The sequence below is a fragment of the Jaculus jaculus genome, chromosome 7 (assembly GCF_020740685.1).
Source record: "Jaculus jaculus isolate mJacJac1 chromosome 7, mJacJac1.mat.Y.cur, whole genome shotgun sequence".
Classification (NCBI taxonomy): domain Eukaryota; kingdom Metazoa; phylum Chordata; class Mammalia; order Rodentia; family Dipodidae; genus Jaculus; species Jaculus jaculus.
In genome coordinates, this window is record NC_059108.1 from 133,302,328 (window position 1) to 133,329,061 (window position 26,734).

General features: G+C 38.2%; 1 protein-coding gene across 5 annotated transcripts in view; it reads right to left on the reverse strand.

Moving 5' to 3' along the window:
- Positions 1-26,734, reverse strand: part of Flrt2 (fibronectin leucine rich transmembrane protein 2) — a 95,873-nt gene that overhangs the window by 10,213 nt on the left and 58,926 nt on the right. The gene's annotated exons all lie outside the window — the stretch shown is intronic.

Sequence of the window (26,734 nt, forward strand, 5' to 3'; positions counted from 1 at the left end):
GCTCTGAACACAACTCAAAACTGGACTCAAGATCTTTCCCCAGGGGCACGCTCCTCCTCAGCAGCTCTGCACCCACTGGGGACTCCAGTTGCAGGCTTAATCTTAATCACAAATGCTTGAGTAAATGGACACACATTCAAGCAACCTACCACAGTGGGGAAGCATAATGACAGAATATGTCAGTTGGCCTCAAAAGTACATCATCTCTGTGATAAGCAAGAATGTCCAGTATGACCTCACAGGCTAATCTGTAATCAGGGAAGCCCACTTTTATAAGGCAAAAAGTGTTCCACAGACATCTGGAAAGCACAGAAACTAAATAAGCTTTTCCATCCTGTATTTATCCAATACTTATCAGGAATTAGGAAAAGAATAGCTAAGTATAGGGCCATGTGAATTGTTTTTGTCAACTAATGTGATACAATTGGCCTTTATAGAACATACCATACCTAAAAACAGAAGAAAACACATTTGTTTCAAGTACACATGGAACATTTACCAAGATATACCACATACTGGAATACAAACGAAGTTTCAGTAAATTTTGAAGTACTCAAGTATGTTATTGTGCTATGGTAGAAATATATTAGCAATTAACAGCAGAAAGATGTCTGGAAAATGCTCAAATATTTGGAAATCAAACAACATGTTTATAAATAAGTCAGCAGTGAAGAAATGAAAAAGGCACATTAGGAAATGTCTTGAGCTGAATGATAACACAATATTGTGACAATTTATGCAAAGGAGCTAAAGCAGTTCACAGGGGGATTTTTTTTTTTTTTTTTTTTTTTTTTTTTACCAAATGCCTACAACATAAAGGAAAAAAAAATGTTTGAAACCAATAAATTTAGTTTCAACCTGAAAACCTTATAAACCAACAAATTAAATTTGAGTAAGGAAATAATTAAAACATTAGCAGGTTTTAATAAAGTAGAAAACCACAATGAAAGAAGGAAACAATGATGAATAGAATAACAATTTTATGCCAAAAGTTTGGTAACTTAGGTGGAATAGTATCCTTGCAAGGCACCATGTGATTTTTGGCTCATCAGACTTTAAGTTTAGTGAAGGAAAGACATGAGAAAGCAGGGAGATAGGGTACTATGTGAAGAACTATGAGCTTAAAATGGCGAAGATTAGGGGTAACACCTCTTCATTAACCTTGGAACCAGGAAAATCAAGTATCATTCCGCGGGCAGAACTAGACATATGATGATTGGAAGGGCAGAAGACTGAAACCAGAGGTCCATCTAAGAAGTGGGTGTATGGATACAGGCTGCCTGCAGCTGAAAGGAAAAGATATACCCTAGCCCATCCCAGACAATGGGCAAAACTTCTGGTGAAGAGCACTTTCTCCCAAGTTTTTGCCATGTTTCTAAATGATAATACAAAAATCCACATTTCACAATCATTTCACACTTCATTTACAAGTCTTTACATATTTTGGATTTAAAGGTTGCTATACAAAATGAATTTGAAATACTGAGTGAAATCATTTTTTACATTTTTCTTTACTAGCTTGAATACTGCACAGAATGTTTCCTCTCTAGAGAACCAGACATTATGAAGAATGGCTAAAGGAAAGATACTAGGTTAAAGACAAAAATGTTAACAAACAGAATAAAATAATAAAGACAGAAACATTCACTTAAAGTGAATAACACAGGTTCAAAAGCCTGAATATACAAATGTGCTTTGGGGGCAACGAATAATGTGACTCTTCCAATCTCTTAAAGATAATGGTAACAAACGTACTTACTCCTGGCTACTTTAAGTGAATTTAAGACTTTTCATAGGAACTGAGCCTCGAAACACATAAATCATGTAAATGCTTTCCCCAAAGTGCTTCTGTCCTGGTATTGCCTATGAAGTGTGTGTCTTTCCTAATTAATTCCAGGAGTGCTTATTAAACTCAGACTATAAAAAATCATAGAACAGAAAACAAGAACAGTCAATGTCAATATGCACTACCAAAGGGATAAAATAAAGACATCAGAATAAACCTAATAAAATCTTAATGGCTTCAGGGTTGGCTGCATGGTGTTGAGACAGCAGGCACATGGAGTGATACAGGTGTGAAAGATACAGGCAGGAAAGCTGTAGTCAATAGGGACTCACTTTCCCAGGGAACTTCCCAGAGTTATGTGTGGCTTACAGAGTCTCTGAAGTGAAGCAAATTGTGCTCAGAATTTGACCCTTACAGGTGTAGATTCCACTAGACCACCACTCTGCCAATGTCTTAGTGGAATCCAGAAGCACCAACGCAATTTATAGGATTTATGCACATTGCTACACTCGATAAGTTCTTGCATAGGCTATAAATATTGTTGCCCTAACAGTGAGTGTTGTATAGTTAGCTGTTAAAGGTGTGGGGATTAGCAAAGGAACTTGGGAAATAGAACAACCATGCTCTAACTAGAAATCAGTTTTCCATTTCTTGAAATTTCATATTAGATACATAATTTTATTGCTAAGGAAAAGAAAATGAAGGCGTACCAAAAAGGAAAAGTGAAGCAAGGAAAGAAATGTATCAGCAAATAGTGGACAATTTCCTGGCTTCAGTGCGACTAGAATTGAAAACATTAAAATAGTTTTAAAACTCTACTCTGAGTGCTGGAGAGATGGCTAAGTGGTTAAGAGTGCTTGGCTCTTAAGCATGAAGACCTCTTGGCTGGACACCAAGTTGAGCTGCATTGAACTTGCATAGAAACCTGGGCATGGCCAGACCCATCTGTAGCCCCAGTCCTTGGGAGTAGGGCTGGTAGGGTTTGAAGCCAAAGAACACTGCTACAAACTCACATACACAGAGTGTGAGTTCACATACACTACACACACACACACACACACACACACACACACACACACACACACGGGTTAATCCACAAGGGTGTCCAAGGGCTGTGAGCTAGGGAGACAGCTCAGGGGATAACTTTCCTGCCACACAAAGGATGTGTACTGGACTTTGGATCCACACATGGATGCCAGGTGTGGATGGCAGCTCACCTGCAATTCTAGTGCTCAGGAAGTGGAGACAAGAGCTCCACAGGAAAACTGTCGGCCTAGACTAGCTGAATCAGCAACCATGAGAAAATGTGTCTAAATAAATAAATTGGAGACTGATAGAGGAAGAAACCTAGCATTGGCCTCTGTCCTCTGCATACATGTTCACAGGTACCAGGTAGAGGAAGAAGGAGGGGGAGAAGGAAGAAAAGGAAAAGAAGGAAAAGAAAAAGGAGGGGATTTGAGGCTGCCAGGTAGTTGCTTCTTTTCACAACAACTGAGAAGTGAGAATGACCAGTTGTGCTGGCTTCACTTCTTTGTGCCCTATAGAACTCGGGTTATAATTGAAATGTATGGTAGCATCATTCTCTTATACATACTCACCACACAAAAAACATGAACTCCTTGTAATGTCCATCCCTGCTGTTAGCTTTCAATCACTATAGCACCAGCGAAGCACATGTCCCTAATTTGGTAGAGCTCCTTTTACCAGAGCTGTCTTTCTTTCATTCGCTGATCATGGCTCTATCCTTTGGTGGTCACACATACTTCTTATCCATCAACATTGGACATATATGACCACATACAGTCGGCCAATTCATGCATAAGTGACAAGGCAGGGTCCTGAGCCTAGGCATGTGATGCAGAGTCCTGCCCTTCCCTGCAGGTTCCATGCAGGCAGAAGCCGGTCAGCTACTGACCTCTGTTATTTCCCCAGAGCTCACAGCCTTGCATGGCAGGCATTCAAGAACTGTTTGTAGAGTCAATGAAGGAACCAGAGAATGACCTACAGAGGGTTGTTTTGTTTGAAGAGGCAGACTATCAAAACTCTTCCACATCTTTAGGCTGAAGTTCCACAAGAAAACGTGTACAAGCTTTCACAAAATGCTTTGAAAGGAGGTAAGATGCCCTAATCTATGAGGGATGATAGGGGGAATACATAGAGAGATAATAGTGCCTGGACATATAAAGAAACTTGATAACCCAAGTAAGAGACTTAAACATATAACCCAAAAATAACTACTGTCACTGAAGCTCTGTGCTAACTTTACACAGTTCCATGGTCTTATTAACTTAACTTGTAGTGCTGACATAGTGTCAGTATGAACCATCACACTAACCTAAATTTAACAAGAGTCCTTGAATACCTAATATTTCACTTCAATGAAGGCTGTGCACTCAAATCGACCGTCCTTTGTGTTCTACCACAATGCATATTACTCCTGCACATGTAACATCAGTAGTTTATAAGTGTTTACATAAATTTATTGTGATGCTTCAACTGAACTTTAATTGCCTCCCATTTTATCATTCCACATACTCAGAATCAATAGAAAATAGGCCAGTGTCTTTGAGGACTATAAGAAAAACTGATTAAAAAAATAAACTGAATCCAAAAATATAAACATGGCCTATTTCTCCAAAATATTGCATCACACATATAATATACATCATAGAACAGGAAATCTTATGTCTCTTGCACAAGGAGAATATAGATTCCAGTAAGCCGTATTGATTATGCATGTGGAATAAAATTTTACAGTGTGTACTTCCAGGTGAGTTATCTGGTTTTGAGTCTAAAAGATGAAAAATTCATTGCCAAAGCCTATTTTGGTGTCATAGCAATGGCTGTGAATGTAAATGATATAAGATTTCTTCTCTGAATAAGCAGGCTTTTACAACGTATCTGTCATCCTCAGAACACCTGTCATGCTGAGGTGTCAGGCTACATTCAGGAAACTATTTCTGGATTTGGGAAATGAGAAGGGAAAGAAACAGATGAAAGATGATTATTTCTTATTCTTGACCCTCTTGTTTTCTCAAGGGCATTTAATCCCCAGGAGCATGTTATGACAAGATTTTAAAAATTTAAATGAAATTGCAATGATGCCTCATCAGAATTAAACTTAGCTATGTAACACACAGGAGAAACAATTTAAAAGAAAATATATTTTAAAGGTTCACAGGAAGTTCTAAAAGCTGCCAACATACACACATACACACCAAGACAAAGAGGATTTTTCTCATTCGAATAAGCACAGGGAAATTAAAATATACAAGCATATATGTTGTATAAGCTCTCACACAATCAGATCATTGCTTTCAGGAATGAAGACTTCAGCTATCAAACTTTATCCTAAATGCAAAAAGCTTATATGTTGTGAATCAGATTCAACTACTTTATTGAAAAGAGAGAGATCCTATATGACTTCCGCCCAAACCCACAAAATTAAAAAAAAAAAAAAAAAGTATGTTTGCTTGTCTATTTGGAAAAAAGGTGACATTGACTGTCCAGATCTCTAAGCCCTATGTGCATAAAATTGTCACCAGGAGGAGGCACTGGTCATAACCAATCTCTCTCTCTCTCTCTCTCTCTCTCTCTCTCTCTCTCTCTCTCTCACACACACACACACACACACACACATTCATTTTTCTCATCTTTTGTTTAAGTCACTTGGTGATTGAGCATAATATGTTTGCAACCTCACTTTTAAGCAAAAACAAAATTCACGCATAAGAATAAGAAAACAAGATCATGGGTGTAAACTAGATCTATGGCAGAGAGTGTGAGGATGACATCATGCCTTGAGGGAGACTGGGTTACTCACCCTTCTCTTAGCTGTACTCACAAAGTTGGCTGAAATGCAGGGCATAGTCTTGAGGAGTATCACAAGAGGGGATGAAGTAAGGTTCCTGTTATGCCATCTTGAACACAGCACATAACTTCTCTCTACATGTTTGTTCACGTAAAATACACAACAAAATAATGTCAATCTCTACCTAGAATAAAACGTGAAGAAGACCCAATTACATTGTCAGAAATATTTATGATTCTCTCTAAGTAACAAAGTTCGTGTAACAGGGAGGATTCATCCCTACTTTGGCTGAGTTGTTTCTGCTGAATCAATAAAAATTTACCTTCCTCTTTCATTCACTGGTTATAGGGCTCTTCCTTTGAGAGACAATACACAGATCACAGTTGCAGAGTAGCTTTAGATGCAGCTACCATAGATAGCATTGAACTTTTGGAGAATGGAACCCGAAGTAAACTTACAAAATTTCAAGTTGTGTTTAGTGTTGGGTCATTTCTCTGAGACCAAACAACAAAATATATTGAGAAGAAAGATGATTATGAATTGACGGCTACTTCTTATATGATCATTTTCCAATACAAACCCAATTTATATCAATTTTCCAGTGTTTAAAATCTTAACATTACAAACTAGCTGGCTCAGATTAATGATATTTTCGGCATCTTTCCATGTGAGTTTCTCCATGTTATTAAATTTTATGATTATAAGGCAACTAAATTAGAATGCTAGACCCTCTCTAAAATTAGACTCTCTCTAAAATTCAAGATAATTCTGGCAGACATTCAATATCAAGTGAAATGTGCTAGACATTTTCTAAAAGCCAGTATTTCTTATGTATTTGCCCATTGTTGAGTGGCTACTTGTGATTCCAAAACAAATAAGGAAAGTAGATTCCCTACAATGGAAAAGTGATATATGTTGAAAAAAAAAGGGAAATTTAAGTAGGCTTCATCAACCTGAGTGCTATGATGGTGAAAGTATCAACAATGTCAACATCAACGAGAAAATAAAATATGATAGAGGATAACTGGAGCAAGGCATGGGAGCAGGCTGAGATACAGCAGACAAATTTGGAAGGGATCTTGCAGGTTGAGATGCAAGAACAAGAAGTTTCAGATGAAGGAAACACATTACATCAAGAGCAAGCAGCTAATATCAGAGCCCGGACCTAAGAACATGCAGACACAATGCTATGAGGACAGAGTTGAGACTTGTCAGAATAAAAGAACATGAAGTCCAAAAACCAGGAGAAAGGGGGTCAAGAGCTCCACTGGACTTGACATATAAGCCCTGTGGCTTTGGCCAGACTTGTAGGTTAAAGTCTCAGAACAACAGGCCCTTGATGAGGGAGGGACAGGGGGAGAGGATAAAGACCAATACACCACCTAGGCTGAGCAGAGAAAATTTCTGTGGAAAGGAAATGATGATGAAATGGAACAAGAAACGTAACTAAGAATGAAGTACTTGGGGATGAAAAGCATCTCTAAACTTCTCTCTGAATTCTATTTCTCAAGGTCCTAACTGAGCATCTCCCAAACACCCAAGCAGTGATTTTCTGTTATCTTAAATTTTCTTTGGAACCAGATGAAGTATAAGTAATAGAAAAATATGACTTTGAGTAAACACCACCTCTGGTGAGAAAGTGGTATACCTATGCCATGGAATGAATGACACGCACCTTTCTTCCTGTTCTCTCTTTTCCCCTAAAGGTAGGAAGCCTCTAACCCTGCTTAGCATAATACAATGTCATTTCCCCTGGGGCAGGGCCAAGCCACCTGCAGGTCCCTAGACAGTAAATTGGTTCCTATCTATAAATTATTCTATGTGGTGAAGAAAAAAAAAGTGAACTGGCCTCCTTTCTTCATCTGAAGCTCTGTAACCAATCTGGCATGATACAGTGAAACATTTGGAGAAGTAGATTTTAGTTCCCTGCTGATATAAATAAATAAACAAACAAGAAGTTCCTAGCACAGTCCAGAGTTTGACAGATTTCTTAAAGACTAGTTTGACCCATTGTGAGAGATGATCTTCTCACCTAAGAAGGATTTAGTGAGAGGGTCAGTAAGAAACTTATTCAAAGAGGCAATGTCCTATATCTGCATAAAACCTGCTCATGTCCTCCTAGAATAATCTTGCCTCAAAAGCAGCTACTCCTGGGCGCAGGAAAGACTCCCACATGTAGAGACTGCAAGAGAATGAAGGATCAGAGCATAATCAAACAAAATCGCATGGAAAATGCCACCTCTCTTAATGATCTTACTAGGCAGGGCAGGGATATACAGGATTAAAGTCTGTACTGCTACTTTGGACAATGTCCTGGGCACACAGATTTCAGAATTTCTACCTCATCAAATGTCCTCCCAAGGCCTCCCTTCCCTTTTTCACCATCTTTCCTTTTCAAGTTATGACGCCTTCTAGCACGTTCAGTAGGAGGAGTATGACAACCTGGAGACAGAGGTGTGTGCAAGGACCACTGAAGGAATGGAGAAACTTATAACCAGTCCGCCCTCCACCACTGATTTTCCATGGAGAACCTGCTGCAGTTTGAGAATTCTAAACTCAAACTTACCCAGCCTTCCAGAACATTCTGAATGGCAGAGCAGTCACAGTGGAACTACACTCACTTGAAAAACCAATTAGCTAAGAAGGTTTATAACATTTGAATAATTAAACATACAGTTCATCATTCTGTATACATTTGATCAGAGCCCTGCACATGTCTTTCAAAGACCTATTGCTGGTGTTTGTCACATAATAAAGAGGCTCTTTATTTGTCTGCACATAGAGATCAGTCATCAAGTTGCTAAATATGTAGAAATATGACTGAGGAATTAAAGGTCTAAGAACACTTGCAGGAAAGAAGAAAGGAAAAAACAATAGTCTTTAGGAAGCATCATATTCATTACCTGGTAGAATTGCTAACTGCATATGTGTGCAAAAATTAGGTAAAAATCCATCTATTCATTCATGCAATAACCATTTATCAAACAGCCAGGTAGTGATCTACCCACTCACATCCAGCATCCATGGCCGAACCGCAGCACAAAGGAATCTGTCAGCCGAGGGTGAATCTTCCCTCTAGATGTCTACTTTGAAATTAATTTCAGGTTCCTGGCCTCTTCAAGACAGCTTCACATTCCAGCTACTGAAAATTTTCTTTTCTCGGGAACTGTGGTCTCACCCTTGGCAGTTCTACAGGTCTACCTATTCCCTCTGCTTCGTATCTCCAATAACAACCCATCAACAAAAATGAGGACTACAGCTAAGCATTTCCAATAACAACCCATTAACAAAAATGAGGACTACAGCTAAGCGTTCATTAAGTGGTGACATAGCCTATCTCTCATTACTTGCTCAGACCCTAAAAATCATTGACATGCTTCAATTCTTTGCTTCACTCTGCAAAAATAAGTTTTTCAGAAGGGAAGGAGGCACACAAGGATGATGGGAGTAGGACCATCAGCTCAATAAGTGATCATTCCCATATCAGAGTCAACCCTATTTTAACACAGTGCCTTTTATGCCTAGGTTGGGGACAGCATCATCTCTTGAAAGATTACTGATCTCATCATCATGAGGGCAGTAAAATTCACAGAAAATAAAAATGGGCTGGAGAGATGGCTAAGTGGTTAAGTGCTTGCCTGTGAAGCCTAAGGACCCTGGTTCGAGGCTCGGTTCCCCAGGTCCCATGTTAGCCAGATGCACAAAGGGGCACACGTGTCTGGAGTTCGTTAGCAGAGGCTGGAAGCCCTGACGTGCCCATTCCCTCTCTCTCCCTCTATCTGTCTTTCTCTCTGTGTCTGTTGCTCTCAAACAAATAAATAAAAAAAAAGTTTAAAAATGGTTCTTAAAAAAATATTTTAAAAATAATTAATCTTGTGACGTTGTTTGTGACCTTCCATAGTACATAAGAATATACAGAAAAATACATAAGCCATATCATAACACACATGAAAATAGTAATAATAACAGCTAACTTGTCACTGTGAACTGGGAGTCACATGACGTATATGACATCATGTGAAACACACCACATGATGTGTGTGAGATCTAATAAGGTGTTTCGTTGTCTTGGAAAGTGTATGAGGTAAATGTTACTTCATTGCCATTTCAGTGTCATAATAGTAACTGAGATATCTAGTGTTTAAATGGCTTGTATAAAGTTGTACAAATGAGAATTTGCTGTTATGATGTGCGTGTGTGTGTGTGTCTTTGTGTATACTGGAAAGTTCTACCTAATGAACACATGAGAAAAAAAAAAATCTATGTTCCACTTTCCTAAACAAACTATGCTGGCAAGGAAACACTAGGTGTGAGAAGATGTCAAGGTATTACTTTTGCATCTCTGCACTTACTCTGGCTTTTGAGACAGCACAGCACAGGCTGACCTGAAACATGCAATTCTCCTACTGCCATCTCCCAGTGCTGGGACTGCATGCCTGTAGCACTGTATCTGAACTTCTACACATACTCTTTTTGTAAAATGTTTAGTATATTATTTATTTATAAATGTATTTGTGAGACAGAAAGAGAGAAACAGAGAAAGAGACAGAGAGAGAGAGAAAGACAGAGAGAGATAGAGAGAGAATAGTCACTCCAGGGCCTCTAGCCACTGCAAACAAATTCCAGACACATGTACCCGCTGTACATCTGGCTTACATGAGTACTGAGGAATTGAACCTGGGCCCTTAGGGATTCAAAGGCAAGTGTTTTAACTACTAAGACATCTCTTCAGCCCTCCACACATACTCTTGATGACTGAGTTCTCTGTTACCAAGAATCCCAAAACCTATATGTTTCATATTGCAATCATATAATTTGAATAAATATTTTATAAAGAAATAAAATATGGGTACCAAAAGAAGTTACTCGTGAAGGAAGACATCATAGAATGGCTTGGAAAAATCCACTGATAACTCCATGAATATTTCTGCCAAACTGGAGTTGAAGAGAAGCGGCAAATAGGGAATCTTAACATCTCCCTCAATCCAATTTAAAAAGAAAATGAAAAACAGAGATGGTCCAGTGAGGAGTGAAAGCAATACTCTTTCAATATGCAATTCCATATATAGATGAAAACATGAATGCTTCAGACAGGCAAACTGTCAAGTTAAATTTAATATTCTTATGATTTCTTAATTTACCTGAAGTAACTAGGAATTTTTTGTAATGTTAGATAACTTGAAACCCTATAGATATTTCTAACTGCATTCTATGACTCTATGAACCTTAAAATCTTGATGATCTGACTTACCGAAGCAAAAATGTAATTATAAACACAAGCAAGTTTGGTGAGAACTATCTGACTGAGAGATGCCACTCTAAGAATCAGCAAAACTCTAGGCTCCCTAAATGGTGTTTTAGATAAAAGCATGTGTCTAATGAAATGAAACCCATGGAAAGGTCCAAAACGACATTAACAGAGAAGATGACAATGCTCAGATTTCCATATCCAGGGATGGTTGAGCATCTGAATTATTTATCAGGTGCATTGCAGTTAGACCCCAGTGGGGCTATGAATTCTTGGTAGTATCTTCTCAGTGACTGTGAAGATCCTGAGCTCTCATTGTAACGCTCATGTCAGAGCTAACAGTACTGACAGACAGACTCATCTGGGGAGTATACCACCATCTTCCCATTTTCCTCCCTCATCTCCACACTGCAGTTCTCTATACACACACACACACACACACACGCACGCACGCACACACACACACACCCCACACACACTTAGAGCAGATAAAGCTATTTTCCTCTCATGTTCTGTGCCCCTGCAAGGTACTTGTTCAGCACAGCTCTGAAATGTAGCTATTTAGAGCAATTTAGCTTATTTGAGTCCTTTTATTGCCTCTACCATTAGTCCACTTTTAGAAACCATAAAACAACAAAAAGTCTCCTTAAAACAATACCTAGGCTTATTTCTTGGTGGAATTTTCCAACTATTTCTCAATTTCTTCACCCACAACAATTTGCAAGAATAAATACAGCCAACAGTTATCACTCATCCCTAAAGTATGATGTAAGCAGAATGATAATTTCCCAGATGTGAGCTAAGTGATGATGATCATTCCTCATCAAAGTGTGACCTCCCATGAATGATAATGTCCAAGACGTGGTCTAGTTGGTAAGTGGTCAAAAGATTTCAAAGATATGCTCTGGAAATATTTCAAGAGTCCATAAAAAATTTAGGCCACCTTAGTAAATAAACTTATAAAAGACTATCAGCATCACATAAACATGTGGAAAACACAGAAAATAAGACACAAGAAACACAAGATCTGGGAAAGAATGAGACAATCATAATTTTACTCCTGAATATTCTACTAATGTAGACCCGCCACTAAAACTTCACAGACATTGTGTCAGTAACAATTATGAACACACATAGATTTACATCTAAGCTTCTTTGATTTGCAAAATCTGTGACCATTTTCAAATTCATCCCACCCATATTTAAAAAATAAAAATTACTTCGGGAGGGTGTGGTGGCACATACATTTGATCCCAGCACTTGGGAGGCAGAGGTAGGAGGATTACTATGAGTTCAAGGTCACCCTGAGATTACATAGTGAATGCCAGGTCAGCCTGAACTACAATGAAACCCTACCTCAATAAACCAATAATATTAATAATAAAAGACAGTTAAATTCCCCACCTTAGTATTATTTTAGAAAGGGCAACACAGGGATGAAGAATCAATGAGTAACTGAAAGCAGTCCTTCATAAATTTAGGTATTGGCAAAATTGCATCCAGGCACAACTCAAGGGACATGACAGTTAACTGGGAACATTTGAAAAACGTAGAAAGTTCCACTGGAAACAAACTGCCTTTGCCCTTTTTACATGCCCCAGTGATTTGTAAGTAAGAAAATTATCTGTAGACATGCCCCCCCCGCCGCAACCTTTCCCCAGCAAAATAACCTCAGAGCAGAGGCGATCACACATTATAGATTATGGAAGATTTCTCTTCAATGAATCTTCCAAATGCTTATCCATTTCATTTTCAAACAGAAATGAAGGTTCTCTACATAGGATCCCCATGTTTGAAAGGATACACTATCTATTTGAGTCATTCTAAGCAACTTGTTTCCCAATAATTTGACAGATGTGTTTGGTTAAAAGAGCAAAAGTCACTGCCATGATGGTACAGTTACTGAAGCAAAATTACTCGTTTCGTTTCACAGTTCATAATGATTTGATCTTTTGCCAAATCCTAATTTTCTGCAATGTGTGTGGGACTCCTTTAAATTACTCTTTCTCTCACTTTGAAAAAAAAAAAAATCAGCTTGGCTTTGAACAAACCATGACAAAGACCAAGAGAGCAAGGAAGGCGATCAATCTTGATGTCTCCAGTTTGTTTTTGAGTTCCAAGATGCTTTAATGAAGTCAGAAACGCCATCTCCATTTGTAATCAGAAATCAGAGCAGAAAGGCCAGCCGGTGACATGCTGAGACTTTAGCAATGATAACTTCAGCTTCAGCGAGTGAGCTATCATAAGCTTACATTAGCAAGATGTTTACTGAGAAGAGGGCATGAATGTTACATCATTTGCAAACATAGCTTTGTCAAGAGAGAGTGAAGAAAATCATTATATGAGTGTGTTCATGTAAAATGCATGTATGTTTATAGATGTGTTTGCATTGTCAAGGGCTTATGGCTTATGGGGGTACTAAGGAATTGAACTTGGGTCCTTAGGCTTCTCAGGCAAGTGCCTTAACTAAGACATCTCTCCAGCCCTCTACACATACTCTTGGTTACTGAGTTCCCTATTACCAAGAATCAGTAAAACCAAGAATCAATAAATATTGACAAATTTCATTCACATGTTTAGATATGGTTACAAAACAAGTAGCTGTGAAGACTGACGATTTGTTGAGATAATAATGACAAACAATAATCACTGGGAGATCTTGATATTCAGAACATAATCTGTGGTGTTGAAAGAAAAAAATCCCCCCTTTATGAGTCATGTGTATGTCATACAAGGAAATCTTTCTTTTAATATTCTTTCTCCATATCCACATCTCTGTCTTTGCTAATAATAATGATTACTAATACCTGAATTCAATTTACAAACTATTTGAATATTTAATTGTATAACTCATAATATATTTGAGACAAGTATTATCATTGGTCCCACTATACAAATAACATAACTTGGGCTGGAGAGATGGCCTAGTGGTTAAGTGCTTGCCTGTGAAGCCTAAGGACACTGGTTCAAAGCTCGATTCCCCAGGACCCACGTTAGCCAGATGCACAAGGATGTGCATGCATCTGGAGTTCGTTTGCCCATTCTCTCTCTCCTTCTCTCACTCTCTCTCTGTAATTTTCAAATAAATAAATAATAATAAACCAAAAAAATAAAAAAAAACAAATAATGTAACTTAGCTCAGTGAATGGGCTTTCTCAATCTTGTCTAGGCAGCAAGCTGCCAAGGTAATGCTCAAGCTTCGGATTTTGATTCTAGAATTCTGCTCTTTCTTTTGGGTTGAGAAGTGTAATTTTAAGTTCTGTCATGATCTTAATCAAATTAAGAATCCAGAGATATTCCTCATAGGCCAATCTATAAGTTTTTCCTAGAAGGATTAACTGAAGGAGGAACCCATTCCTCTAGAATGAGTCCATCCTCCAGGGTAGATGCCCTCTTGATGGTGAATTATATATCAGGAATATCTAAGAGAACAGAGTCACTTTTTGTCTGGTTGTCTCTGCTACTTGCTGGTGTTTGATTTTTACCTGGCTGCCCCCACTAATCACTCCTACATGCATCTTCCTCACTTTGACTATCCTTCATTGGCATTGTTACCAAGTTTTATCAGACTTTGTGAAAGTTAAGGTGCTGTCAACTTGATCTGTTTAGTAATCTATAGAAATCCCTTTTGGTTGGATTTCTGGGGTTGCTTCCAGGAAGGATTAATTGAAGGAGGAAGTCCTTCTCCTAAAGTGAGCCCTTCCCCCAGAGCCTGCAGCCCCCAGCAGAGGGAGACTTTATATAAGGGAGCTGGGTGAAAAGAGCACCTTCCTTCCTTCCACTTGACTGCAGGATCTGCTTGCTGCCTTCCAGCACAGACTGAAGACCAGCGTCAATTTAAGACCCTTGTGGATGGAAACACAGTGGCTCCTAAGGCCTACAGTGCCAGACTGGTACTGCTGAGGCATCTGACCATGTGAACTGAGCAGCTACCAGCTTGCTTGATTCTTGGACTTGCAACTGCTATTGGAGTACTGTAAACTAATCCAATAAATTCCCTTTTAAATACAATTCATTCTAGCAGGTCTGTTCCTCTAGAGAACCTTGACTACTACAGATTTTGGTACCAGAAATGGTTCTAGAGAAGCATAATTGTAAGGATGGATTTCTCTAGTGGGCTAGATGCTATCTGGGGTTGGCTTTCCGAATTCAGTGCTACTAAAGGCCCTACTAGTGATAGGGAGAGTTCTTTTACTGGAAATAAGGAGGGCACTAATAATCCACGGTGTGAACTATTTAAAGAACTCCATGGGGTGATGTATTTGGTGATGCTGAGTCATGTTTTGTGAAAAGCAAGGAATTTAGTGACTCTGTATTTAAAACATTTGAGTATTTGTGGAAAAGTAAGACAAATGATGAGGCAGGTTGCTTGCTTCTAGCATCTCTGGATAAACTAGTGAGGGAACAGCAGAAGTGTATGGGTGTTATAGCCAGTTTCCCCTTGCCAGTGTATGTCACACTAGCCTATTGCTATTATCCACCTGATGTTGGCCAGGGGTGACTTACACTCTGTTCATGCCATTGTTTTCCCTGCCATCATAGAGTTTCCCCTTCAAGACTGTAAACCAAAGTAAACCTCTTTTATCCCACAAGCTTCTCTTGGTTGGGTGATTTCTACCAGCAATGTGAACCTGACTGCAACAGTAAAGTGGTACCAAGGAGTGGGATTGCTGCTAGATACCTGACTGTATGGCTTTGGCCTTTTGGAGCTGATTTTTAAGAGGAATATGGAAAGATTTGAAACCTTGGCCTAAGATATGCCTTGTAGTGCTGTAAGTACAGCTTGATGGACTATTCTGGTCAGTGTTGAAAGGCCCGAATGAAGTAAGAACTATGGACGGAGGTTTAGTTTATGAGGGTGAGAAAGAGTTTTGCTTGGACTGGGCTAGAGGCAGTTTGTGTGAGAAGCTTGCTCTTATACCCATGTCCTGAGAAGTTGTGCAGGGTTGCTTTGCCTAGAAATGAAATGGTGCGAGCAGAGGGATATGGCATGGAAAGAAAAATCTTTAGGTGAATTACTGTCCACTTAGCGGCAATTGAGAGATTGCAGCCTTTAAGATTGGGCCAGCTGACCTCTACATGGGCAATAGTTAGTCAGTAGTTAAGTGTCATTAAATTTATATTTAGATTGCTGAATATTAGAGACTAAGCATTCTTTGAGGCAACATCCCAAGTGTTTTTGGGGAAACAGTTTGAATTTCTGGTTGTACATGAGACAGTTATATTGTACAAAGAGGAGTAACTTTGCTTTTGTCTTCATTTGAAATGAAACTCTATATAAGGAGATAAGGTTAGGAGTCATATTGACAAATGGTGAATTTGTGATGGTTAATTTCTGTGCTCAATTTGATCAGATTAGGAATTCAGAGACAGGAGCACGTCTATGAAGTTGTTTCCAGGAAGTATTAAGTAAAGGAGGAAGTCCTTCCTCCAGAGTGGGCAGTTATTACAGCGGTAGACTATATCGAAAGCTCAGAACTGCCCCCTGTTGTCTGGCTGTCACGTTCACCCTCTGGTGTTTATTACCTGGCTGTCCTGCATCTGCCCCACTCAGACTAAGCTTCACTGGCACTGGACCAAGCATCATCAGTTTCCCACATGGACTGAAAACCAGCAGCTCTTCAGAGCTGTCATACCTTCAGTGCCAGATTAGAACTGCTGAGGTAGTCAGGCATACGGATGGAGTAGCTACTGCCTCCATGATGTTCAAGCCTACAGACAGCTATTATTGGACTTCTATGAAATAATGCAGTGGTTTAGTGGTTTATCTCAGGCTTACAGTTTTTAGGGAAAGCTTCAACATAGTGGAGAAAGCACGACTGGACAGTCTGCGCATCACATCAAAGCAGCTGGCAAAAAGCATCAAGAGATTGAGCTAGCCTGCATTGACAAACTGCTAACAATGCTCTAGATCACGCCTTACTGGCATACCTCCTACAGTGAGGCTACCTCTCAATTTGACACCAGCCAGGAATTGAATATAAGGCTTAATCACATACACATGAGGCTATAGGGGACATTTCACATTAAAACTACCACACCTGGTTAGCAACTGACTCCATGGACCTCACTGAGATTATGCTTGAGAGTAGTCTTAGAAAGAAGATTGAGGGGGGCTGGAGAGATGGCTTAGCAGTTAAGTGCTTGCCTGTGAAGCCTAAGGACCCCGGTTTGAAGTTCAATTTCCCAGGACCCATGTTAGCCAGATGCACAAGGGGGCACATGCATCTGGAGTTTGTTTGCAGTGGCTGGAAGCTCTGGCACGCCCATTCTCTCTCTCTCTCTCTCTCTCTCTCTCTCTCTGCCTCTTTCTCTCTCTCTGTCTGTTGCTCTCAAATAAATTAATAAAATAAACAAAAAAAAATTAAAAAAAGAAGGTTGAGGGGAGTGACCAAAACATGCCCATCTTGGAGCCTGGGGTACATTTAGCCTAGAAAGTGAAGATATTCACAAGAGAAAAGGCTATTTATATTTGACACCTTAACATAAGCAATCATGTATTTCTCTTCTGTAGTCCCCAAGGCTTGCTGACTAGATAATCTAGCTGAATTGTTAATCTCTGGGCTCAGAGTCTCACTCTTAAAAATTGCTTGAGAGCAACTGACAAAGCTGTCTTATACCAACTTCTGACATCCACATGCACACTCATACTTACATTTGTGCCCACATGAATGTGAACACTCATATACACATATTACACTTACACACACAGACACACAAACACACACATACACACACACACACACCTCTGCTTAATTCTGCAGACAGACAGACTTATAGATCCAAACATTTCTCTGCCATTAATGAGCTGTAGGCAAATACTTAGCGATACATTTAACTTCTCTAATGCAAAATTTCCTCATAGTATAGTTGTAAAGATTAAATGAGGCCACTTAAGCAAAGCTTTTACTTTGTAAATGGCCTGAGTGGAACAAGTGCTCTTTTAAAAGGTAATCATTATTTTCATCATTAGACATAGGCCATGGCCATATGAAGTGACCAGCTTAACAGTTCTGAGTGAAGCATCTGAAGAAAAATAGTGGCAAGCACAGGTGTGCCATGAGAGGCAGCTTTATGCTGAGATCTTCTCAGCTGAGTACCCATTTGCACACCACTGTGTGACTATGTCTATAAATACAGCAATTCTGCAGGTGGAAAAATGCTAGCAGAATATATCTTCACAGTGTCACTCAGGTATACCATATTTGTTAATTATTTACACCATATATGATTACATAGAAAAAAAAAAAAGAGCCTCTATTTTTCTGCCAAAGTAGAAATCCTACTGGACAGGCAAAGCAGAAATCCTACTAAAAGGCAAGAAGCACAGTAGACCTATGAGCAGTCAGGGCTTCTGCAACTTGCTTACACCATTAAATATGCTTTTTTTTTTTTTTAACTTTCTACTAAGAAAAGATCATGATGTTTGCTAGGAACACCCTTCAACACAATGTACAGAAGAAATAAATCAAATAAAACCCCAATGACATGCATATCATGTCTTTCTTCATAAAACTATCAAGTGCATTTAAATGACCATGTTTGAGGAAAGCACTGGCATGATGCATGGGAGACAGTATGGGTCCAGGCACTCCAAGGCTTAAGGAAGGCAAACAGATCCAGGATTTTATCAAGTGCAATTTATGAGAGACTTAACAACAATGGGATGGATGTCTTGGGTGGCAGAAGGACAGGTAGAATCTGACACCCACACACAGCCTGAAGGGATTTATATGGTAAACTGGCAAAGGTAGATTGTGGCTAACTGGACTATATGTAGGCTATTTTACATACCATCATCATGGTCAAATGTCAGTTAAGAAAACACAATGGCATTACTGACTGGTCCAAAATGGCTGACTGACTGTCTTAAAGATTTTGTTTGTTTTGGGTTCAGATTTGTTCCATTGCCATCTGGTGGGGAAGATGGTATCTAAAATCAAGATGACTCTAGTTTTATCAAATTGCATTCTGACAGGCTGATGATATTTAGTTACATGTTGCCCTTGATTAATGATAGCATATAACATGTGTGTATGTACACTATGTAAATGTAGTTTATGACAAAATAATATATATATATATATATTTTTCAAGGTAGGGTCTCATTCTAACCCAGGCTGACCTGGAATTCACTCTGTATTCTCATGGTGGCCTCGACCTCATGGTGATCCTCCTACCTCTGCCTCCCTAATGCTGGAATTAAAGGCATGCACAACCACACCTGGCAATATTTCTTAAAATATTTATTTCTGTCAAACTGACATGTCCTCTCATTTTCCAATTATTTGCACTACTTTTTAAATATTTTACTTATTGATTGACTTAAGAGAAAGAGAAAAGAGAGAGAATGGGCACACCAGGGCCTTAGCCACTGCAAATGAACTCTAGATGTATGTGCCACCTGTGTATCTGGCTTTATATGAGTACTGCGGGATATTGAACCTGGGTCCTTTGGCTTGGCAAGCCAGCACTTTAACTGCTAAGCCATCTCTCTAGCCCATGCTACATTTTCTTAGTTATATTTTAATTGACATTTAATATTAAATTGTACTTAAATGATTTAAATTCAAAAGCACAGGAGTAGTGCTTTGTGTTATATTTAATTTGATCTAAACTTGGATAGCAAATTCTAATTTTTCTCATTATATTTCTTAATAACAAAATGAAATATAATAAAGGCATAGCTAAAAGAAAATAAGGAGAAGGATTCACTTCTGCCACTCAAACACATTGATTTCACCTTGACTTTCATTAACAGGAAATTCTAATATTTTTAAAAGTTTATTTTCTTTCTGAGAATCAGCTCTTTAAAGCCATATGCTCTCTCCCAGCTCAGCATTCTCATTACCATTTAAATCTGCTTAAAACCAATCTAAAGTCAATGTATCATGTGACAGAGAACAGAGAGCTTGTTCTGATCCAGGAAGCTGCACAGAGACACCAGGATTCTTCCAGGTACCACAGTGATGAGCAGAAAGGGATATATACATATACATACATACATACATACGGATAAGTGTACTCACACTAGAGTTTCTAAATCTCAAAGTATATTATTCACTTTCACATTAGATAGATGTAGAAAATAAATTATTCCATTAACTTTTTTTTTCACCATTTTAAATAAAGTTACTTTAAAAACAGCCTATCTGATGTTATTGTCTTGTCTTTTGTTTGGTCCATGATTCAGAAAGGTGCAATATGATTAATGCCAAAAAAAAAAAAAAAAAAAGCCCCATGATGTGTCAAAAGAAAAGAACAAAGCCACATGCCAAGCACATGTCCAACTGCATTTACAACGTTTACAGAAATATAGCATAGTTTTTAAGTTTCCTGTGAAGGTGAGGGCTCGTGGGTACTTTATTGACGCCCCCCCCCCCAACCAAATCCATGAGGACAGCTCCTATGCTTGTCCCCAGATCTGGATGAGATGATAAGCAGTGAAAACAAACAGGGGTTACAGTTCTGAAAGGGTCTGTTTCCTGCCCCCTAACCCCTCTGCAGTGACAGAAAGTTTCCTGGCCTTACACAGGGAGACACTGTTTCGTTTTTGGACAGCAGTATTTTAAAACATTCTTCCTGGGAAGGCAAAAAAAAAAAAAAAAAAAAAAAAAACTGTAATTTCCTGAGTGATGCACCCACAAGCTTGTCCAAATATCAATGACATGAGTGCCATCCAACTACAGGCATGAAAACCTGCCCCACCCAGGGACCTTGCAGAGTTTTTCTTCCAGCAACAAACCAAAGAACAAGGACACATTTGGCTTGTCCAGTGAACCAGCCCAAATCTTCATCATGGAACCAGCAAAACAGAAAGTGTACAGGTGAAGACAAGAAATCCCAGTAAACCAAGAAATGGCCAAGTTCTCCCACTGAGCCAGTTTCTTGACATTGAAAATGTCCCATATAAAACTAACTATGGATTTTCCTTCCACGCTCATGTGTATTAGGACTTCAAAGGAAATTTTTAATATTAATCCTATTGATGCCTTTGAACATAGCAGACGTTTAGACCTTGAATGAAAAGCAGAGCATTAATTCCTGAGCTCTTCTCCTACAGACTTCAAAAGGTTTTTTATTTCATATTTTTAAAAGAATCCACATTTTCTTATGACTACATGCATATACACATACATAGATAAGCAAGTATTCAGATTGTTTTTGAAACGAGTGCATACCAACTTCAAATAATCATGTTAATACCAGATACTTCATTAGATATTGTTTTGCATCATTTTACTGATCTGCAGAAAAATTCTTGTGAGTCATTTTCACTAACCCATCACCTTTTAAAATATATTTTATTTATTTATTAGAAAGAAGGAGAGAGAATGGGCACTTTAGGGCTTCCAGTCACTGTAAATGAATTTCAGATGCATGCACCTCCTTGTGCATCTGGCTTACATGGGTCCTGGGGAATCGAACCAGGGTCCTTTGACTTTGCAGGCTAACACCTTAAAAGTGAAGCCATCTCTCTAGCCCCTCACTCACCCATTATTGAGACTTAAAAAAAAACCTATCATTAATTTTAAATAATTGTAAGAATATGCGCTTGTTCATGGAATTATGAGACTTCCTAATTCCAGTATCTTTCCTACATAAACATTTATGTCCTTACTAATTACGATGCACACATTAGACTTCTATTTTTTTTTTCTTAACAAGAAAATTAGTAGAAGGACTTAAACATAAAAATACCAAATCATAGCCATGTACGTGGTTTAACCAAAAATAAGGTGGAGACAATTGCTAAAGACCTACTTCCTTCAAAGGTCAGGAAGGAAAAAAAATTCCAAGTGTTGTCTAAGAGCCCACTAAGGCAAGAAGGATTTAGGGTATGTAGTAAAGCTATAGCATGGGTAAAACAGAGCCTCACTATGGAAATCTGAATTAAGTTTTGTGCACACAGGTACAATATGCCCCATGAACAAACAGCTCACAGGCACAGAACCACAGGCATGCCAGTATACATATCCCACACAGAACTCAGCACATATCACTAGACTTACCTAGTCTTGGGATCCAGGACACATGTGTGCCCATCTCCCACATAGTACACATCCTCTGATCTCCCAGCTTTAAGGAGCATGGCCCATATTATTCCTTCTCTTCCTTCACTGAAGGCAAACTTGAAAAACAGGTAGGATCTGGGAAAGACCCTTGCACCCTGATAGTCACAACTTCATATCACAGGATTCATTTCATACCTTGTGTCCAAGAATTACTTCCTTTGAAAGACCTTTAGCTTTCCCTAAATCAAAGACCTGCCTCTGAAACTCAATGTTTTGTGGAATTACTGTTTTCCATTATCCTTTATGGACCCACCTTGATATATCTCCCTTGTTCGTTCTAAACTCACTCTTCTATGCACAATTCCTAGGCATATTCTCATTCTAAGTTACCAGTCAAAAGCATCCTATTTAAGGGCTTATTACCATTGGAGTGCCTCATGTAGTCTCCATGAAGTACTTGTACCGCATTTTCATATGCAGAAAAGCACCATGAGATCCACAGGAAGGTAGCTGTGCTGGTGGGTAATAGGCAGCAGGGCTGGGGTTTGGTGCATCTACCCAGCCTCATGTGCCTTCAAGCACAGCATGACCAAAGGACTCCCTCCACTCTGCCTAGCATCATAGTCACAAGCACAGGTAGGCACTGAGTTTGGTCATGTCCTGTTATTGTTGAATTATCCATGTCTATCAGTCCAACTCTTACTTGAATTTCTTATAGAAACTGAATCTGAGGGGTTTATATCTTCTTATTAAAAGGAAGGCCAAAGGCCAGGCATGGTGGCACACGCCTTTAATCCCAGCACTTGGGAGGTAGAAGTAGGAGGATCACTGAGTGTTTGAGGCACCCTGAGGCTATATAGTGAATTCCAGGCCAGCCTAAGCCAGAGTGAGACCCTACCTCGGAAAAAAAAAAAAAAAAAGGAAGGCCATACTCTGAACAGATTTCAAGAGCTCGTTGCTGCAAAAAACATAAGTTTGAGCCTAAGTAAAAGCTAATTAAGCTCATTTACTGACATAAAAATGTATTAATTGTGCGGGAAGTATGGCTCAGCAGTTTAGGAATTTTTTTTTTTTTGCAAAGCCTGATGGCCTGTGTTAATTTCTCTAGTAAAACATGAAGCCAAATGTATAAAGTCATGCATGTGTTTGGAGTTTGTTAACAATAGCAGCTGGCTCTGGTTCACCCATACTTCTCCTCTCTGTATCTGCCTTTTTCTTCCCATCTCTGCCTTAAATAAATAAAACAAAAATTAAAAATGTATTCATTAATTTGCTTACGATTACTTAAGTAACAGTTATTTCAGAATTATATGTTTAGCAGGTGCCAAGTATTATTGATACTTGTTATGAAACTTGAAAATAAATTGTTAATAAATACTTGTTCCTGTACATTCTTAAATAAGCAGAACAATGATGGTGTCTACTATGTAAGAAGCAGCTGGTGATTTTAACAATATAATTTTAAAAAATCAGATTATATGTACCTTTAATAATCAGAAGCAGCAGTAAAATTATTTCAAGAAAATGAAAAAAACAATACTCAGGTAACTGAGAGTCATTTAGTGATTACTGAACAACCAAAAGAAATAATTTGGAGGTGGAAATGATATGGAGTTGTTGAAAGGCTATAAAATGTTATTCACTTGTTCCCAGATAGGCTCTGAATACTGAACAATGCTTCTTGGTTCTTAATCTCACAAAGTACATGACACATTTAAGGTCTTACTGGTACTTTCTGATTTTAGCTCAACTCATTTTCAGTTGTATCAAACTCACAGAGTTTCTATTATATTTAAAGAAGAGCTGAAAGAAAATATGACAAGCCTTAAATTAACCATATGTCCATGCTGTCAGGATATGAAAAATGAGAAATACTTTGAACCTTGTGCACATGATGGTGAGTGGTCAGCTTCATGAAACCTCAGTCATGTAAGTGCAGTTACATCAGGGAATACATGTAGTTCAGAAAAATACAAATGTTCCAGGAGGTGAATATTCACAGCTAAATCGCTGAAAGCTATCTTTTTCTCAAAAATGAAAAAATCTGGGCACATTATGTAGATATCTTATAAAACAGCCTTCATGTCTCTTCTGCAGTCAATCTTAGAGTACTTCAAGAAATATGACATCAACCTGCAAAAGAAAAGAACCCTACCCAGACACAAATTGTGATTTCGTACAAAGTGCATAAAGATGTGTTTCCTGTGTTTCAATTGTCCATACGTTTATTTGAAAATTCTCTGCTAAATATTTATATCATTTAGAAATATTAAAGAATGCATATCATAACAATCCTGGTTTTGGCGGAACTTTCCACCTGTGAATTCCCCAGGATACATTGTGACATCCTCTACTTGCACAGATATGCCACTCGTAGGGCTCATGTTTCTGACGGAGTAATTATATGCCAGTGTGGGGTTATTTTTTTATTGATGTAGAGTTGATGCATTTACAGTGCCAAACAGAAAGTTCTATTATCTAGTATGAGAAATAAAGGGCAGACGGGGTCTTCATTTACAATCTCTACCACAATTTGCAGGGCAGTTACTACCAGAGTGTGAGAAAAACCATGGATGTGGTTAATGAGATGCAAAGAACTAAATAGGAAGCAGTGTCCATCCTTCTTGAGAGTCCCATTTTCCTTTAAAATTTTTCTCTTTTATCAGAAAAAAAAAGATTTTCAAGTATGAAGAAACAAGAATGCTTTCTGTATCCTGCCGTTTGTCTCTTAAAATGGTAGTACAGAAATATTTGCTTCATGTCACGTTTATTTTAATAGCCCATTTCAGGCAGGATATAATCAACTACTATGTGAAGAAATTTCATTTGACAATTTTTAAATCAAGTTGCAAATTACTCTGTGGTTTCCAATTAATGTAGTGAGTTTTTCACTTCATGACAGTTATATGTATTTAAATCAATAAGATAAACGTACATTAAAATTATATAGCATTCCCTGTAAGTATAATAACCATTTGTCCTACACATCTATAAGATTCAGAGCTTAGCTCATGAAGTATTTATTACACAATAAAAATGTCTTTACCAAAATAAAACTCTTCCTCATTTACAAATTAAGTAACTATGTACACCTGTCACTCAATCAAAATCAATTAAAAAGGGACATGTAGTTAGTTGCCAATAACCCTAAATATATGTAGATTTGCTTAATTTCCAGATAATTTTGTATACTAACAGGCTTAAAGTAGTAGAGACTTATCAATCTCCAGAGTGTTCACCAAAGTTTCAAGTGCATAAAAAGAATCTGCTCAGAATTCTTCAAGGAAGGAACAGGAGGTAGTGTGTGCCCCAGTCTCTCTGCATCTTTATTCCTGAAGAAGCCAAAACTTTTTCCACCAGAGTTTCTCATCAAGAGAGTTCTCCAATATATCTACTGTTAAGAAGGACAAAATGTCTTCTCGGCTTCCATCAAATGAGTCAATGTCACCAACATCAAGTGGCCACCTTCATTCAGATCCTCTAAATGATTTTATATTTCTCAGCATTCAAGATCTGTGAAGTCTATGAAAGGGAATTCTGCTGAAATAACAGAAACCTACTGTGAGCTTAGGATGACTTTCAAATGGACTATGTCTGAAAAATTAATGCCAAAGAACAATGCATTCTTTCTCAGAAAAGGCATTTAGTTTTCAGTCACTCAGTTGACTTAGCCTCATGCTGCCTCCTCAACGTCGAAGGCAGTAGGCATAACAGAAGAAGGATGGCTCTCACTTCCTCTCAAAGGAAAACAAGAAATACAAATGATTCAGTGACTCGTTCAAGGACACCCAATAATTCAGAGTAAAGGTGATTAGAACTCTGACTCAGAACAAATGCCTAGGTTTATGAAGGAAGTGTAAACAACGCAGTAATACACTTCCTATGTGCCTCTTCATGGGATAATGTGTGAATGTCATGGCCTTCAGATGTGTGGACCTCCACGGTATTTTTAACTGAATACATCCACAAAGGGAATGAAATAGTGTTTATCCATGCACTTAACCTATCACCTTCGTGAATAAATGGATGTTAGTGATTTACTTTTAAGAGGTTGGAATCTCATGTTTAGAAGTAAGGAAGCAACAAAAAAGCTAGAATTCTTTGTACACAGAGGATAAACAGAGAAGTAATGCTGCACATGAATTTTAAGGAAGGAAATTAGTCTAGACTATTCCCAGACTCTGCCATGTATCTAGTACAGTTGCTCTTAATGGGTGTAATTTTACCTCTTTACTTCCATTTCCAAGAATTTGAACCATGCTGTATATATTTTTGATAGTTACAAACTGGAGTTTGCGTAGTATTTCGCTGGCAGAGAACACAAAAAACTTTCCTAGAATTTATAGCACAGCATTCTGAAACAAAGACTTTAAGAGGTCACTAGTGTTACATGTAAGTTCCACTAGTGACAAATCTTTGACCATGTATTGAAACACTGGAAGTCCACATCTTTTCATTTATATGATACGCTAATGAATCAAGTCTGGCCTTAGCAGTTGCACTGATGGTGTGCTTAATATAATTCAAGCAAAACACTTCATTTAAATACTAAAAGGGTTCTATATTCTCAATAATAATATTCAAAATTCATTCACTTAACACATACATGGAGAGAGAAAAGGGAAACCAAAGACTATAAAAACACTCATTTTAAGTTTATAACATTAAGAAAATATGATTCATCATTCAATCATACTTAATACATTTCAAAGTATCTTCATCTAATATCATCACTACCCATAAGCAAGGAAGCTGAAATAAACACAATATCCTAAAATCTTCATCATTTAGCATGCCTTAGATACAGGTATCTCCTAGCTGAAGATACTGATGCCTAAAATGGATTTTAAAAATCATTATCCCATCCATATCAT